Genomic DNA, 15,763 nt, shown 5'->3' with positions numbered 1-15,763 from the left:
CACTGTTCTATTCTGAACCTTTTGCACAGTCCTGGACTACCTTTGGAATATTTTTTAGTTGATTTTCATTAAGCAAGGACACAACCATTCATATACCTGTTTGCCTCTTTTTTTACAGGATGGGACTTGAATCATCCTGTCTGCCTTATGTCTACCAAGTACTGTTAGCACAAGCTTGGAAGAGATGCAGAGGCAGTCAGTCCAGGTCAAGGTAGTAATGGACTTGAATTCTCTTTCTCTGCCCTCTCCTGCCTCATCATTCTTTGTAGCTTACCCCAAACCTGTGCTTCTGTTCTTTGGGCATAGCCTCTATGACCACAGCCTTGGATTTATAAAACTATTTTCAACCTCTTTCTTGTCTGTTATATCAATTATTTATTATTATATTATTCGTATTATTATTTATATTGTGATATCAATTATTGATATTATTATATAATTCAAATATGCATGATTTTGTTGTGGTGGTGGTTTTTTTTTTTCTTTTCCAAAATTCTCTAATAGAGACAAATAGAGTGCTTCTTTGGGACAGAAAAATCCCTCTTGACATCATTTCTTAGCTGTAACCCCATGCTGACCTCCTGCATACTTAAGCCTCTAAAGAACAAATAACACCATAACACTGACCACTACCTCCACAGCAAGGGAAAGTAAACACCTGGGGCAAAACTTCAAACCCAGTGACCTATCGTGAATTCTGTTGAAATTGTTTTAGAGCTTGTGATCCTTCTGTCCTTAGATGTTCAGAGAGGGATGCCTGTGATATATAGTGCTGATAAGAGTCTTATTCCATTAAGCTGTAGTGATTCTAGCTTTCATGCATCATTTGACATAGAAAATGAGAATTTGCAGAAGTAATAGCTGATGTAAAGTATATTAGGTCGCAATGCAGTTAGGTAGGAAATACAGTTTATGTATTATGTTATAGAGGGGCTTGTACATTTTATTATATGTGCACAAAAGAGATCTTTTGGGGTTGTTTTTTTCCATATCAAATTTAAAAAATGCTAGGACCACTGTTTCTGGAGCAGGCTGTATCCTCTTAACAGAGGTTAGGATTTCAATTTCAAATAAATATTCTTACACAAGTCATAAAGGTTGAATTGAAATTGAAAGAAGAACAGGAAAGCTGTAAGCAGAAGCATGAGGAAAGTAAAATGGTAGTTGACTCAAATAATAGTTTTACTAGTTCCATATCCTACCTAATATCTTCAGACGTACACAGACAGACACAACCTTAATGTTTAAATAATGCTTGTATGCCTTTTTTCAGGGCTATTTCAAGAGCTTGTCAAAGTAGTTCTCACCCTGCTTGCTGAAGTTCAACCTGAAGAGGGATGTCTTCACCATACGTTTCTGCTTATGAGAGGATGGGAGGAAAGCATTGCAAACATGAAGAAAGTGCATGCAATTGCATTTTAATTAATGCCTTTGATATCCAAGAAAAGTCTGGCAATAGTTAAATAATTTGTTGTACAGCGAGTTGTGAAAGTGACTTGCAGTGACAAAATGTATTACAGCCTATTAAAATATCCAAGCTTTTTGGACACATCATGAGCACTGAGGTGATAGATACTTCATTCCTGCTGCGCTTTAATGCATCCATAACTTAATGGCACTTGTAAGCAATAATCTGAATTGCCTATCAGAAGAACCGTTTACTATTATTTACAAAAAAGGGAATAAATAACTTAGGATGTCACTATTTCTGTAAGGAAATAAAGTGACTATGGCAACTTCTATAATGAAGGAAAGCACAAGCACTATTTTAAATTGTGGTCTCCACGTAGCTGTGCATAAGAAGTTGTTTTTCATGTTAGCAATATGATTATCTCCCACACTGCAAAAATGAGATATGAAAAAAAAGAGGGCCAAAACCTGCATTCTTTCATACCATGCCCTTAGAGGAAATTTGGCTTAACAGGATTGCATGAATAGGCCTCAATTATTTTTACTAGTGCTGACAGTTTCCTGGAAACCTTATCTACTTTCAAAATGTGTTTTAACTGCACCAATAAATGATCAAAACCTTTTAAACTTATTTGAAAAGGAATTTTTCCCCTCTGCAGCCCTACAATAGAAGAAAAAAAGGAAGACAAAACATTAAGCGTGTGTGTGCATATCGTTTTGGTAACTGAGGTGCTCCCCTGGAATGTGTGAAACCCAGGTTCATTTCACTTCTCAGTTTGTTTTGGAGGGAAAAGTTCTTTTCCAAGACCATGGAGATAGCACCAAAACAGACAAATTAAGGGACTCTCTTACATGCACAGGTTAAGTGAATAGCCAGCTTGTAAAAAGCATATGCTTCTTTCATCAACATTTAGAGTCAGAAACTTCCACTCGATTCTTATTTTTGCCATATATAAAACAATAGAATACTTTATTACTTCCATAAGATTTTACTACATCATCCTAACAATAAAGAATAAGCATGTTTGTATTATAATGTTGTCTCAAGTTTTCCAAAGGTCTTGGTCCTTTGTTTAGAATGACCTGTTTATTCTTCACCGTAGCACACGCAAGTGTTGTTTCAGATCTTAATTCTCTATCCCCTTTCCTACTACCACAGTATGTTGTATTTCAGATAGGAATGCAAAATCTGAAAATACCTCTTTGCTTTCAAACTAAGGAAGAAATTTGCAAGTGGTCACAGAATTCTAGTGTTGGAGCCTTTTGTTTATGCTTCCCTTTTTAGGTGACTTGATCATTTGAGGTTAGCAGAGAATGGTGGCTTTTTTTTCCCCTTGGAAACTTTTGATCACAAGGGAAATGCACAACAAAGTACTTTTCTGAAAACTGGTAAAGTCTATATGCAGTATTAATAAATTTTGCTTTCCACTGCTTTTGCTGCTGAGTATAGCTTCCCTTTTGCTGCCACATATATGCTATTTCTATGTTATGAAAAAATAGCTATGACAGTTCAAAACTATGTTTTATTTATATGTGATAGACTTAGTTGCAGTATATTCTGAAGCGCAAAACTGAATTATAAATCCAAGTAAAAATGGTATAAGAGCTCAAGGTATGGTAGCAAATGGAAGAAGATTAGAACTCAGTGAAAAAAATTGTGCATGTCTAAATGCTTTTTTCTGTACTTGCCTTGAGGAGGTGATTCCCATTAAATAATTCAACTACATTTTTTTCAGCTACTACATTATTTGCTGTAGCAAAAATCAGTAAGAGAAACAAGGAGAGTATAACTAAAGAAGAATGCAAATAATCCCAAAAGTAATAAGCTATCACCCACTTCGTATACTGATTTTAGAACATTACAGACATTATTGCTTTCCTAGTTCAGATATATGCATCAAATATGTTGTAATTTTTCATAAATCCCAATTTCTGTTACTCACATAATTTTCTAGTAGCTATCATAATCTTATCTTTAAAACATCACAATGTAATCCAGTACTGTGATGAAAAAGTTTGAGTATTTGACAAGGAAATACCAGTTTAACTTTGTGTTTGAAAGCCCAATATTTTTGGTGGCTGAAGTAATCTGATCATTTGCTTTTCTATTTATTGTCTTCAGGACAAAATATTTTGGTTTAGGAGACTATGTTGCTCTCTATCTTGATTTCACACATTCTTTCTATTTTCTGTGGCAGTAAAGTGTATCTACTTTTCGGGATTGTGACTACTTGATATTTGGTTAGCTTCGGAACCTAAGACAGAGTATAGGAACAACATATATAATTCAAAAGGCATTGAATCTGACTTCTAGATACAACTAGAGAGATTTTTGCAGTTATACGTCTTGCATTTGAGAAAACTGTGGCTTAAATATTTGTTCACAAACTTTATTTGTTCACCTCTTTATTTGTTCACAAACTATGTGAACTACATTTTTATAAACAAGTTCACACAATTCCCGTGATGTGAATTCCAGTCCAGTCAAGAGGATCCCGTGATGCAGACAGTGTGCTAGGTACACATTTCCACTGCAAATACTATGGCCTAAAGAAAAAGGTATCTTATCCTTCATTTCAAAATCCAGTCTCAGAGGTGATCAAAGAGATGAAAAATATCTCATTATTTTAGGTACACTGTACTGTGCACAGTGTCTTGATAAAGATTCAGTCTATCTACCGTGGTATCCTTAATGACTAGAAAACTATGCTTTCATTAAGCTTTGTAGAAGTGGTTTTGAAAATTTGATTTCCCAACTTAGCAACTCTGTCCATAGGAAGTAAAACTTAGTATGAATCAAAAATAATCATTACATCATTTCAATGCGATCAGCTCAGTCATCATAACCCATTGTTTAATACAGAAGACACATAAGTATTTATTGGCACAGTTTATGCATAAATTTATTATGAACTGATTAACTTTATTGGTAAATGAACATCAAGAGCAGAACAAGAAAGCAAATTTAAAATAGTACAAAAATATATACTGAAAAGACTACATGATACATTCTAAATCCTCTCAGAATTCATTTTCCCACAAGGCTATTTTTTTTAAAGATTGCTGACATAAAGGTGATGTTTGTTTAGGTGTCAGACTAAAATGACAATTTTAATTTTTTCCTCTAAAGGAGCATTAAAAATTTCTTATTTTATTACAGTGGAGCATTGTAACCCTGATCTGTGCTAGGGAATAATGATTTGGCTGTCATGGCCAAGAAGAACACAAATTCAGATGGTGGAAACCAGGCAGTTTTCCAATGAAACCTGAACTGGAACTACCAGCTAGTTTTATGGAGACTGATAATGCACGGAGTTTATGACTACTTTGTAATATGGGCCGAGTATTGGGCAGTGATAAAAGTCAAAATACGCACATTCCATTATGTCTTCCTCTTACTATTAGTGGTATTATACTACCATCTAGAGGCCCAGCTAAGATGAAGCTACTATAGAGGAATACCTATTAGACCTATAGAAATGTTATTAGTTCTACTTTGAACTAGTTACGTGTAACCACCAGTACAACTTCTAGAGCATTTCAACAAAGCTTTTCAATACAAGTGAAAAATGTTCCCCATTCTGTGCAACCTGAACATGGGCACGAGTGCCAGGAAAGTGATTCTTGTTTATACTTATCATTCAGTCCATTATGATTACCTGGGTTTCAGTGCATACTTGGACTTTTGAAATTTTTAGCCTGATGGAGAATTTAAGAAATCTTAATGCAAAATCTTGTTTCCCCTTGAAATGTAAAGTTAAAATAAAAGAAAATCTTCCTTCCCAGAATTTCTTAAACAAATCGACTCAGAGGGTATTTTGTTTTTAAGAATCATTGTAAGAAGTTGCTGTTTCGAAGTATCTTTTGAGTACCAAAATTTTGCCCTTTTAGGCCCATTTGCTGAAAGTTGTCAAGGCCTGACAACGCAACTGCCTGAGTATCCTATGACAACTTGCTGAATATCTTCTAAAGGAATCCTTCTTGACTGTCAAGGCTGAGAGTAAATTCCTGGAGATCTAGCAGAAAGGTGAAGGGTTTGACAGGAAGGGCATAGACAGATATTCTCACTCAGGAAAGTAAAGGTGCTTTTTTAAAATTTTATTTAACCCTGCATTTCATTATGTTCATCTTTTTGTATCTTCTCATTATTTTAGAACAGAAACATAATGTAGTGTTTTTGAAACAATTGTGCAAGAGGACAAACACCCTCACATCTGGATTTGCAGATGTCTTTGGCCAAGTTAGATGATGAGCAGTAAGTAGATCACTATGCTAGTATTTCTTTGGAATTGTCTAAAAATGAAGATTTAATCTGGGTGGAATTTGTGGCATAATTTCCTAGGCAGGATATAATTCTTTATACAGGCCAATTTTTCTTAACAAGCCCTAAATTAAGGTGAACTTTCTCCTCCATTTAAGGGGGCTTATCTGTAAAGGTTTAAAAAAAGAACCACAAACCTGAAAATCTGGGTGGTAAAACCTGTGCCTGGCTCAGATAGCTCCTGCTCAGCAATCCTCAGGGCCCCAGTGCTCCACTGATCAACATCACCTTGGTCTCCTTGAAATACAATGTGGCTTTAGATAGTGAAAGTAAGTATTTTACCAAATGCAATAGAACATGGGAAGATTAAGGTGAAATTCAGACATATACAGTTAAAACTGCAAGTCTCAACTAAACTTCAGTCTATCCCCACAGCACCTGAAAAATCCATTGGCGTCTGTGTTTTCACTGGGGAGATTTCTCAAGGCTCTGTGTAGTGCCTCTGGGACATGCTCACAGCAGTCACTGTCTGGGAAAGGCTGACAGCTTCTATCCATCTCACCTCTAGGTCAGAATATCCAAATGAGGTAACATTTTGGTTTCATCTTTTGAAGGTCTGATGAGCGGGCATTGCTCATGCCTGATGCATAAGGGTGACATTACAAAAATGTGGCCGCAACCATAGGAGATGAAGGTAGGACTGTATCCAGGAGAGGAGAGAGTTGATTCAGTGCCTTCCCCAGCTGGAAGGGGTTCCTGTGTTTTGACCCCCTGTGGTGAATCCATGTAGGAAATAACATGAGACCCACACAGTTACACTGGTGAAGAAACATTCCTGATCCCTGCAGTGAACAAGCCCTTTGAATTACAGCCAGTGACTGCTGAACAGAAATGTTCAAGACTCTCCATATGCATGTCCCCCTGTGGCTACAGAACAAGGAGCTCATGTTCTAGCAAATAATGAAACTTTATAAATGTCATTTTTAGCTGAATTAAATTATACAAGTTCATGATTAACCAAGAGAAGAGAGAAGAAAGACTTGAACGTTCTGCAGCTTTTACAGGAATCCACATAAGTCATTAGGAGACACTAGTCCTGAAGACTAGTTGTTTATGAACTACCCACACATAAACACCCATAATTAAATTTATGTTAAGTTTTGTTGTAATTGAGCTAAGTAACTCAATATTGACAGAACTTTTAATTATAAAATACAAATTAGCCAAACATCTCTAATATATTAAATTGCTATTCTAATTTACCCTAATTCCTATAAAAACCCAGCCGTGTACTAAAGTTAATAAAGAAACTGACGTAGTTTTAGTTCTTGTGGCCATGATAAAATTCAGTTTAAGAATCCAGACACAATTGCAACAAACAAGTGAAAGATAAATTTCATAAAATGAAATTTTAAGCCAATGTGTTGTTTCTAACCTGTGTCTAAGCTACTTTTTTCTGCATATTGTCTTGATACGTTTAAGAAAACAACTGTATGGATGTATGAGTATGTAGAGTATAAAATAGCTGTCTAATTCATAATGGGGCCACCTCTGGGTGGAGGATCAACAGAGCAAGTATGTTCTGCAAACGGCTCCCATTAGCCTACTGCTAGCATCAACTGTTTTAAAATATAATCCTTCTCTCTGCTGATTCAAAACTTTGAATTTAATTCCTCATACTCCCACTCCCCAATCTTCATGTCTTGGTATATACACCAGTAAATTCAGATAATACTTGAGGTGGTTGTGTGTAGTGAGGTAATGTCCTTGCAGAGACCTAGTTTCCCTAATGTTAAAGTGGTATCTTTAAATTCATAAATAAATCTGGATAGAAGACTCTAGATGAGGTATAGTTTTTAAAGAAAATTCTAGTGACAGTTCCACATATGCAAATATGGGGTTTTTTAATACTCAGAAACTATTGGGAGTTGCGTTTGGCACCTTCTGTTTGGAATATCTGTTGAAGACCCAGCCACCTGATGAAAACCTAACCATGGGGAAACAGTTTTAGGTCAAGCAAAGAAATGGGACACAGGCTAGTACCCGCTGCCTGTTTGATCCTAACATTGTCTGTTCATTAGCTGCCTGAGCCTAAAACACGGAAAAAAATGAAATGTTGCTGTAGTTCTAGGCAGGGTGTCATTTTCACCATGGTCACAAGATGGCATCATTACAAAACCCTTCACATCAAGTAAACTAGAAAAAGCAATTTTTTATGTAGGAAAGTTTTATATATTTCCCATTGTTTAGACATTTGAGAGTGTTTATAGCTTTAATACAAGTAGCTCTGTTTGCCTTTAAATTATTACATGAAATGATGTACTTCTTATATACATCTTTAAAGTGTCAAATCTGTTCTGTGATGTAGTGTGTAAATAAGAAATAATCAATTTGGCCTAATTGATTATTAGGCTGGTTAGTGCTCTGCCTATAGTCACAACGGCTGACACAATGATTACACAGGCTTCTTAAGCCAAACTCAGAAAAGGGCCTAAGTGACTATAATAGAAACTACAACATTTCCGTAATCTGTGTAATCTGAGCATTGCAAGCTCACTGAAGATATTTATTGCTTTGTCAGAAATAAGGGGAAACTATGCTCGCATTTTTGGATAGGCAGCCAAGGATTTAATGACAGGGTGCTTGTCACTGTTATTACTGAGTGGGGCAGAATGACTGGATAAGGAGCTATGGTGCAGATGAAACTACCATGAGGGGATTATATAAATGTCTAGAAAACCAGTCTCAGAGACTACCTTGCAGTGATTTCTTATGAAAACGGAATTCTACATTGACCAGGGCTTCACAAGGGGCTTGGAATAATGTACTAAAATAATGAGGTTGTGATTAGTAAAGTGGAAATTATCTGAGATAATGAGAAACAAAGGTAGCATATTGGCTAAACTGACCAGCCATGTGGAAGAGGGCCCCAGCATGGAGCAGGTTGCAAGCTATACCTGTTATTGCAATAGCAGTTACACATGGATCAACAGCCTAATTGTTCCAAAAAAGACAATGTTTTCCCAGAGTGTACGAACAGGGAGAAAGCCTACAGGACACATGAAGTAATCCTTCTATTCTACTCCCCCAGTGCTAGGCTTCACCTGAAGTAATGAGTCCCCTTTCTCCTTTCAGGGAGATGTCAAACCATTGGAGAGAACTGAAGAGGAGGAATAAGAATGGTTAGAAGTTCAGAAAACATGTCAGAACTGGGGCTATAAGTGAAGTCTGAGAAGGGACAAGGTAAAAGTTATCAAATGCTCTTCACAGAGAAAAAGAATAATTGTTTTCAATGCTTCAAGAAGTAATGAATTTAAAGTGTAGCATGGGAATATCAGTTTGGAATAGGGAAATAGGCAAAGTAATGAGGCATTGAATAGATGCTTTGGAAGGTTATGGGGTCTAAATTATTTGAGTACAGATTAGAAAGGTACAAGCAGACATTTGTCAGAAATGACTTGGTTAAAACTGATACTGTTTTGGGGCAACTTGTGTGCTAGAAGTCCTGTTAAGGTCTGTCTTTGTTCAGTTTTCTATGGATCTGTACACAAACAGCACAACACACTCTCTCATTCAAAATGGGCCTTAAAACTTGACATGAAAAAATCTATGACTGAGTTCTGGATCTAGGCCTTTGGTGGAGCAAGAGCTCAAGGTCACATCATGCTGTGAGGTGGTAAACAGCCTTGAATTGGGGGGGGAGGGTGGCTCCATCACATAGTGTCCCTTTGTGACACTGTCACAAGGTCTATGGAAACAAACTATTCCATTAAACAACTACCTTGCCCAGCTTCATAATTACACAAGTAAATTACTTCTCATCCAAAGGTTTTTTGTGCTCACCTGGTTTTCTTTGTTCTACCTAGGTGAATAAATATATTCTGTTTGCATCTGCAAAGAATCTAAAACTATGGAGGCTGTCTTCCTTCAGAAGTACTGCTCCACAGTGTTCAACATCTTTGCTGGTAAGAAGCAGTGTCATTTTCCTTTCCACTAGAATGGCATTTTCTAAGGGAGACTAGGAAACTGGGACCTTTCATAAATTACTGGGTGATCCCTGTAGGTATGAATCAATTTTCTCCTGTCTGCATATTGTTAATGATTTCTCAGAATACAATATATTTTAATTTTAAAAAAACCCGGACATAATAAGGAATAGAAGGATATACATCATATGTAAATTAACCTTATACTTCTTGAGTCTAATTGCTGGATGTGACATAGGAAGAAAACAAGGTTTAATAGCTGTGGAAAGTTTTATTCTTATCCACAGAGGGTTTGTTGGCGGACCTTTGATGTTCCCTCAGTGATAATAAGTAGCTGAACTGGCATGCTGTTTGGCATGCTTATGTTACACCTTCATCTATCTCTTATCTGTTCACTATGAAAGTTCTTTCTAGTAGAGACTTTAAAAGTCAGGAACTGTTTTTTATGTTTGTGAGTTTGTGTTTCTGTTTGTTTTGTTTTTAACAAGGCACTGTTCTATTTTAGGCACAAATGTAATATCAAAACAAATAAAAATATTTTAAATATTTGAGAGAATCCCTGTTTTTCCTACTCTCATAATCAGGGAAAAGAGCTAAGTAAATAGCTTACTTCATTATGCTTATGTGAGCAAAAGTACTGTAACGTGCTTACAGTACATCCTTACATGAATATCCCTTTGCAGAAAGAAGGTCAAGTACAATAAAACATACTTTATTAGGCTGCGTTTTAGGTTTACATCTCTGTATTAGAAATGATACTTTCTAGCAAGACTCAATTAAATTTTCTCTTAAAACGAAGCATTATATCTCAAAGCACACATTGTAGTTGAGGTAGCTTTGACATACTAGTTGGGCAGGGATTTTCAGAAGCCAGAGTCTCTTCTCCATATGTATTCCTGTCTTATCTGAGAGCAGAAACATCAATTCTTAGGCTAGCATTGCTTAGCTGTATACCAGGAAGACTTTTTATTTTTCCAATGAATGCTAATATCTTGATAAAGCCATTTATCAGACTACTGGAGAAATAATATGTTATGATAGATATGAAATAGAAATATGAAAATCTAGCAACGTTTCTGTTTCTAGGTCAAAATTCAGAGTTCATGCTAATCTTAACTGCCTTCAACTGGAATAATGGTGTTGGCCACTTCTAAATCAATGTCATATTTGCTGTCTTTATTTTTTAACAATTTCCATCGCAGTTCTGTTGAATTTTACTGCTGTGAACCAAACCCCACCAGACAGCAAAATTATTGCAGCATTACCAAGATCATCCTCCATACTATGTTCCCAAGCACACCCTTGCTTGTATTTCACATATACACACTGTTTCCTTCTTCAGGTCAGTTAACAGGATGCGGTCCATTATCTTCGTACAAACTCTGCAAGCCTCAGCACAGGACAGATTTGTTTGATCTGGCCTTGTCTGCCTGGAGCTCTGTTCTAGCTTTTGTAAGCTGTAACAGCAAATTGTGTAGTGATTTGGTTACTATTACTCAATCAGTTTTGGCTTTAGTTTGGCTTTCCACAACTGTGTGGCATAACACCTATTTTTATAGTAATTTTGCTTTATTTCTGCAGCAAATAGCTCTTCTGCATTGAGTACCTGTTTATGACTCTCAAAGTATAGTGTAATATGGAGGAGTATAGGTATGGGATGATAACTGAGGAAAAGTGCCACCAGTAGTTACTTACTTATTACTATAGGAATACACCATTGGAAGCTGGGTAAAACTGTATTTAGCCATAAAAAAGAAAACAAAGTGGAAATATCCAATGTAAACATAACATGCATAATAAAATCAGGTTTCACATGGAACTGAGAACCAATAAAGAAAGAGGAAAGTGGTGTATTCAAAGCCAATGGAAATTAGCACTAGGGGATTCTCGGGTAGGGAAGACACTTCCAACATCACGTTGTTCCTTCTGATAGAGAATGTGGGGCATTGACAATTTGCCATAAACCCCTCTCCTCCTCCACCTCCTTTTTGAGAAAATCTGGCACCACTGACTCATAGGACCCCACCAGAGGGACATTAAAAAAGGTAAGAATGACATCAGAGAAAAGGGAGAGATACCAGGGACCGTGTGTAGAACTATTTCCCCCTGCCTCCCCCTACCCTCCCCTCCCTCTTTTTGTAATAATTATATTAAACTAGTAACCATTTTTTCATTAGACAGTTTTGTTAGACTAACAAAAAATTCTTGGCTCCACACATGCAGTGTGTTCCCTTTTTGTCCCATGACAAATTTTTCCATGTAAGAATTGCACTTTGCTTGCATAAAAACAGGGAATCGTGCTGTTTATATGTGATTCAATATTTAGCATCCACATATCCATGTGTACTTCAAGAAAAATTGATATAGCAGCTAACTAGAGACAAGCAAACCCTAGGGTAGCTGTTGCTGTTAAATTCTGCTTTAAGACTATTTTTAAACCTGTACTGCACTTACGTAAAGAAAAAGAGAACCTAAAATTCTTCAGTTTTTTCACATATCCCTGGTTAAAAAAAAAAAAAAGTTTTATAAATGTTCCAGTGAAAAAAAGTAATATTTTTTCTGTGCAGAAGTAGCATTTTGATGAGATTAACTCAGTCTAGGCATAATTTAAATCAGAAAAGTACATATACAAAGATTTTACAGAACACTAGAAAATAAATGCTTTATATGTCTGTTAAATTGATTCCATATGCTCATTAAATACTTTAAAGTGTTATTAACATACTTCTTCGGTGTTTCAGTGTTTTCTTTAAAGTGCTTAATTCCTTTTATAGTTTATTAAGCCATTTGTTGTTCAAATTGCTGTAATCATTGTAAGAGAAAGTGGTTTTAAAGATATACATACCAAGTAATCTATGCAAAATAAAACCTTTTTTCAAATTTTGAAATAACTGAATGCAGATCTTTCCAACAACACATACCAAGACAAAATTTTTTTCCTCCTCACCTCCTCCTCTCCCCCACCAATTCAACTCAAGCCTCAGCAGTATGCATTTGGATGAGTTTATATGTGTAAACAATTGTAGAATTGCCTGGGTTCTCTGGGAGGCCAAATGGTGCTGGTAAAAGGGAGTAGAACTAGCCTTCTGGTCCTTGTGTGCCTTTAAGAGAGCTTTTTTTCACCTGTAACCCCAGAATAAATGAGTAGAGCTTGCTTCAAAGGCAGAAACTGCAATATCCCTGCGTCCCTTTATAATCAGTAAGAGCGAGTGTCACTGAGATGCCCAAATTAATCCTCCAAATATTGTGGTACGTAGGTTTGAAATGAAATACAGGTTTCAAAAAAGAGGGGTGAAACGTCTATAGATTCATCTCACTAACTCCATGGTCATCCCTGGGGTTTCTTACAGACCAAGCAGGAGGTGGAGACTGGGACTTTTATGCAATCTAGTCTTCACAAAAGACAGCTTTCTCTGCTGAGCCAGAAGAACTGCAAGGAGATGGCAAAGCACTGAGCAGAGCTTCTCTCCAGGAGAGGCTGCCTTTATCTTAGGTGGGTGCATCTCCTGCTCTTCTCTCGCTTCCCAGCTCGTCCTTTTATGTATGTTTAGTCAATTCGACTAGAAGTCAGCTTAACTAAATTGAAACAAAATATTCAAAAGCTAGTGATCTGTTTACCAACTGGTAATTTTAAATTAAAGTAGCTATCTCATGCTGTCTGGCAGCCTTTAGTTTGCATCTTCAAACACATGTATCATTTTCTCAAAAGATTACTTTGAAATTTGCCATTTGTGTGACTACTTTGAAAGGACTGGACTTTAAAACTCATTACTTCAAGAAGCTGGGAAAATATCAAAGCATCGCTAGAATGTGAGGGGTTTGTTTGTCTTATTTTGAAATTCTTCCAAAAATCTGGGATGAGACAGGGTAGAATTAGTACCTGGTGAGGTAGATTTTCACTCATGAGCTGTCAAGTCTGTCTTTTTTAAATAAATAAGAAAAAGATAACATAAACGGGAGTGGCAACAAAAAGTACCATATTCATCTCCTTTCTTTTTTTCTAATTCCTTTTCTGTTTTTCTCTACTCCTTTCTATTCTTCTTCTTCCTTTTTATTATTTTAATAAGTCCTAATTCTGGCTTCTTTCAGCATATCTGATGTAATGTTAAATTCTGAATGTAGTTAAATGTGCATGTATGTGAATAATCAATGTGTCACTGAGGCAACTTAATGCACATGGCAGCTATTATTCCAACTTCGCTACACGGTTGGTTTTAGAAAAATAGTCTTCATGTGTTCTAATTGTTTTGGTTTAATAGTATGGGTAATTATTGTGGGTAAGAATTTGTTTTTAAAGTATGTTTCTTTTTTTTTTCTGGGAAGAATTTTAATAGAAAAGGAGGATTGTATTTTGAGAGCTTCTTGGCATTTTTAAAAGTCGTAAGCAAGATAAACTACAATTAATTTTTCAGACATAGGTACTGTTTGCTTTTCTGCAAGATGAATTCTCTGCTAATCTTGTAATAACTCTATCAAACTTGAAACAATAAATATTCTAGCTGCCTGTTAGAAAAGTCTTCTTAGAAGTTCCTGTTCTTTCCACAATGGAACCAGGATTTAATCTACTGGAATTGCACTGTTAAAACCAACAGAAGTCAAAAAAGACTTTGACAAAATATTTTTAGCTTAGTCAAGAAAATTGCCATGCAGAAGTACACTTATAACATGGAAAATTACTTTTTGCTCTCATATTTTCATGTGCTGAAGTTCTCACATTTCAAATGGCAGCAAAGCAATTAGTGGATACAGAAATGCCTCTCACCTTCTGAAGTGGTAGTGCCTACGTTCTTTCTTACATTGCTTTATATTTAGTTTGGCTTTGGATCCTGGATATATAAAATGTTAATATGTCAAAATACTGAGTTTCTGAAGAACTAAAAACATGAGAAGGAAGATTGCTAGAGCTAAGTCATTACTCACTGTGTTCTTAATATTTTATGGGTGTATGATACATTTGAGCTGCATTAGTTGAACCAGTTTATAATAGAATATGCTTATGCCCTTTTCCTCTCAAACCTAGAGCAGTTGGATATTTCCTGAAGGAACTCTGGGCCTTGGAGAGCTCACACTGGAGCAGATTTTTCCGAACAGGAGGAGGAGCAGGGAGGGACCTTAACACCCAACCCCCTTCTGTTGCTGGGGGGGCAGGTAAAGGGGTCAAGTTGAGCCCAGGAAAAGATGGGGGGCAGGTATTGTTTTAATTTTTGTTTTTGTTTCTCATATCCGAATGTATTTTAATTAGCAATAAATTAAATGAATTTTCCCCAAGTCTGTTTTGCCCTTGAAGGTATCTGGTAAGTGATCTCCCTGTCTTTATCTTGACCCACCAGCTTTTTCACCATATTTTCTCCCCTTGTCCTGTTGAGGAGGGAAGTGGGTGAGCAGCTGCGTGGGTGTTATGGTGCTGGCCAGGGAGAATCTACACATTCAAAGATGATGGTAAGAAGTGTTGAATTTTGCTGTTTGATTGTGAGCTACATGTTGCATCTGTCAAGTAGTGTTTTGGCACAAAAAAATGTGAAAAACCCTGACTTACTATACTTTTGCAGTTCACTTTGGAATACATGTAGAGAACCCTTCAGAGACCAGTTTGTAAAAAGCAGTTTAATACAGTCAACTTGCACTTTCTTCCAGATAGCATTCTTAGCTGTTACCAGTTTGTGGTGTGTTGGATACATGTGATTATCTCCCTCTCCCTGCAAACTGGGGTGCATATCCAAGGCTTAGATAAATTTCTCTATCATGTAGTTGAAGGAAGCCAGAATTTGAAACTAGCTGTTATGGAAATCACAAAAAAATACCCAAAGCTACGGTATTTTCAGTGTTCCAGTATTTATATTTTACCTGTCCTTGCAGTCTGGAAGGATGGGATTCAACTCATTCAATTGGAGCAATTTAAAATTTATGGACCTAGCCTAAGCCAGTTGTCTTAAGTATTCTTTACAGAGGTAGATGCTGGCAGGGGGCACTTCATCTCATATAAGACACCTATCTTCTGATGGCTAAATTCACCTCTGGAAATGCTACTTCTCGGTCTGCATTAACATTTTATATAGCCTAGACAATGACTTTCAACTGTGTATCTAACTTTTAAATGGCCAAAGGT

Source organism: Ciconia boyciana, chromosome 7 (assembly GCF_034638445.1).
Source record: "Ciconia boyciana chromosome 7, ASM3463844v1, whole genome shotgun sequence".
Taxonomy (NCBI): domain Eukaryota; kingdom Metazoa; phylum Chordata; class Aves; order Ciconiiformes; family Ciconiidae; genus Ciconia; species Ciconia boyciana.
The sequence above is the reverse complement of the archived record's forward strand: the minus strand, read 5'-3'. Positions refer to the sequence as shown.